The sequence below is a fragment of the Schistocerca piceifrons genome, chromosome 5 (genome assembly GCF_021461385.2).
Source record: "Schistocerca piceifrons isolate TAMUIC-IGC-003096 chromosome 5, iqSchPice1.1, whole genome shotgun sequence".
In the NCBI taxonomy this organism is placed as follows: domain Eukaryota; kingdom Metazoa; phylum Arthropoda; class Insecta; order Orthoptera; family Acrididae; genus Schistocerca; species Schistocerca piceifrons.
Window position 1 is genome coordinate 688777714 of NC_060142.1, and position 3871 is coordinate 688781584.

The 3871-nt window shown below is 45.0% G+C and overlaps 1 pseudogene; it reads right to left on the minus strand.

The window, feature by feature from the left end:
- Nucleotides 1-277: 277 nt before the first annotated feature.
- Nucleotides 278-395, minus strand: LOC124799373 (annotated as a pseudogene).
- Nucleotides 396-3871: the final 3476 nt, after the last annotated feature.

The window sequence follows — 3871 nt, forward strand, 5'->3', positions numbered from 1 at the left end:
CCACATCGGGTGACCTGCGCCGGATGGGTATGAAATGATGATGAAGACAACACAACACTCAGTCACTGAGCGGACAGAACCCCCGACTCAGCCGGGAATCGAACCCAGGCCCGTTGGACGGCAATCCGTCACGCTGACCATTCAGCTATCGGGGCGGACGGAGCATGTGGTCAGCACACCGCTCTCCCGGCCCTATGTCAGTTTCAGAGACCGGAGCCGCTACGTCTCACTCAAGCAGCTCCTCAGTTTGCCTCATAAGGACTGAGTGCACCCCGCTTGCCAACAGCGCTCGGCATCCCGGATGGTCACCCAACCAAGTACTAGCCCAGCCCGCCAGCGCTTAACTTCGGTGATCTGACGGGTACCGGTGTTACCACTGCGGCAAGGCTATTGGCTACAAAGTATATAAGCAAGCCTGAAATATTCAAACACGATTTTCTCGAAAACTGTTGAGAGCTGCGTCTTCTAATTTAGGTATGTTGAAGTACGTCAAATGGTTCAAATGGCTCTGAGCACTATGGGACTTAACATCTATGGTCATCAGTCCCCTAGAACTTAGAACTACTTAAACCTAACTAACCTAAGGACGTCACACAACACCCAGTCATCACGAGGCAGAGAAAATCCCTGACCCCGCCTGGAATCGAACCCGGGAACCCGGGCGCCGTGTTGAAGTACTAGTCATGCCCTTACACACACTGTCTATAAGAATAAAATCGGTGGGGGGAAGTTGGTATGGTCCCCTTGTTAGTGTCTGCCTTTCTGCTTGTTGGCAGCAGAATCATGTTGTCGATTTACTGAATCACACGCGAACAGTGGCGCTTACTTTCTGCTCAACCTGTGATTAAAAATATTGGGAAGGCTTAGTTCAGTCAAACTGTGCCTGAGGTGGCAGAGATTAATTCTTCTCGTATGGTTGGTGCTAAAGCGCCACCTAAAACTAGAGCCTATTTGTTTTGATGGCTTTGCAGGCATATGGTGATGGACATGCGAGGAGGTATTGTGAGAAAAATACTCACTACGCTAGCCCAAGAGTGTAAAATTTCAATGAATAAATATTTATATATTGTTTTGAATGAAACCTGAGCAGTAACGATGTCAGTGGAGTGGTAGTGGCTGGAGGATACGTAATTATCACACAGAAATGCTTCAAAATACAACTTGTTTGAAAATGCAAGCAGCACAAGACCAAGTCAAGCCACCGCGGTGTGACAAAGAATCCATAAAATGTATTAAGATCTGTTGATTACACACTACTAGAAGAAGTTGTGTGTACATTCACATAGCACTACAGTTCTATTCTTTTATCTTGGCGGTTCGCGCATGCCCGCCCAGACGCGGGAGATTGCTGCATTGCCAGTTGCACGCGCCAAGAGAAGCAGCGCCATAGTATAGTATAGTTCGCAAACTTACGTTTAGGGGGGAGCGCGCAGTTTATGAAGTAAAGCCATCAAGGCCGCATTAACCCCTTCACTGCTACAGAGACGTGCTCCCCGCATTCCACGCTGTGCGCGATTTCGTCATCACTGCACTGCTCGCCTGTGCAGACACATTGTGTTCCGACTGCTTTGACAAACTTATCATTCGATCTCACAAAAACTATTGGCCCAAAAATTTGATTTTTACACATCTTCTTGACTAATACATTCCCCCCATAGATGACTTAATTTTGTTTCGATGTTCAACGCAGTTATTATTGAGCATTAAGTGTAGTAAACCATTGCAGGAAATTTTCAAGAGTTTGCAGAGGTAAAAGTCCTTAGCGTAATATTGGAGAACAAAAATAAGAAAAACCGAAAACTTATTATGATTATAATGAAGAGACAAAGCACTAGAAATCTCAAAAAATTACATTCAAACGCATAACATTCATGAAGTAAGACACTTCGATATTGTTTTTAAATAAAGAAAATATTAAGCACCGAACAAGGTTTGAACTCAGAACCTTTCACTTAGCAGTCTTTCTTTTTTTTAAAAAAAAAAATCTCGTTTTGTTCGATTTCGATCGTTTTATCTGCTTGGGGCGGACGTCGAAAGACACCCATTTTAGTTCGTTGTTGATCCATTAACTCAGTTTTATTATTACAGAGGGCAGCTAGCTCTCTGACCAAACACACTGAGTTACCATGCCGGCGCAGTCAATCATATTAACCGTTACACTAAAGCAACTTGTCGTTCAATAGAAATCCTGGAGGACTCTAAACTATCAAGCAAAATACTGACAAACACTGTTGGTATGACTATGAATTATTATTCACGTTTAGTCGAAGTACAATAGGAAATAAACAATTACCGCTGTTCTTTATTGCGAAAAAGCGGTTCGTGAGAATGGTATAAACACCTTTCCTTGCTATAACCTGGATTAGGAGGCTTATTGCTTCTTTGATTTAATGAATTAATAGAATTGAAGCAATTGCTCTAAAGATTGCTTTTCCAAAGTTTCTATAAAAGAAGGAGTGCTATCAAGACATTGCTTTTGTCCAATTACTTATTTTGGACTGAACGTTTCTAAGACTGAAGACACTTGTCCGTGCTGTGCATTGCAGTCGAGCTCTGGCAACGTCGTTCGTTGGCTGACTGTGTTTTGAGACGTAAGATGCGCAGAACTAACCTAAACTCGGCCGCCGTCGTAAATGACGCGCACTATAGTCGCAGTCGCGTCTTCCCACTCCAGGCACAGTCTTCCCGTGAACCAGATAAGCAATGTCCGGGCCGTTCTTCATGTGCCAAGTGGTGCACTCTCGGTATTGACAGCCTCTGACGACCTCTCTGCTTCGCAGACATATATTTGCATTCTAGGCCGTGCTACTGCACTCAGCATGCTGCAGGAACAAGACAGCACAAAACGGCTCGTAACCGTGCTCCCGGGCAGCCTCCTCCATGGCCCCGGATCCAACCTCTGGCCAATCAACTGCTCACAGCAAGCGTGCAGGAATAGACTACCAGGGAGCCAAGTCAGCTCCGACCAGCGCGGCAATGGAGCATTCGATGCCACTTGCCTTGTATTGTCGGCCGGCTGCCAAAGTCATTTCCTTTCCTGTCCCATTCGCAAATAGAGCGAGGGAGAAACAACCGTCTGTATGTCCCCGTACGGTCCCTGATTTCTGTTATGTTATTTCCGTGGTCCTTACGCGATATGTACGCTGGCGGGAATAGAACTGTAGTCAGCTTCAAATGACGTTTCTATAAATTTTCTCAAAAGCGTCGCCTTCCCTCCACGGATTCTTATTTGAGTTCTCCGTGATACTTGCCAGTTGTTCGAATTCACCGGTAACAAATCCCGCCTCTGAAATGCGTCGACGTCTTCCATTAATCCGACCTGGTGCGAATGCAAAACACTGGAGTAGCACTCAAGAATGAATCGCACAAGTGTGCTACATGAAGTCTCTTTCACAGATGAACCACACTTTTCCGAAATTCTCCCAGTTAAACGAAGATGGCCATTCACTTTACCTGCTACAATCCTTATATCATCGTTCCATTTCATATCGCTTTCCAACTTTACGCCCAGATATTTAGTCGATATGCGTCAAGCAGCACACTGCTAATCCTGTATCATATATTACGGGTTTGTTTTTCCTAGTCATATGCATTAACTTGCATTTTTCTATGTTTAGCCGCGCGGAGGGGCCGCGAGGTTAGAGGCGCCATGTCACTGATTTCGTTGCCATCCCACCGGAGGTTCGAGTCCTCCCTCGGGCATTGGTGTGTGTGTGTTGTTCTTTTCATATTTTAGTTCAAGTAGTGTGTAAGACCTTAGCAGTTTGGTCACATAGGAACTTACACACATTTGAACATTTTCTACATCTAGAGATCGCTACCATTCATGACGCAATTAGAAATTTTGTCTAAGTCGTCTAGTAGTCTCCTA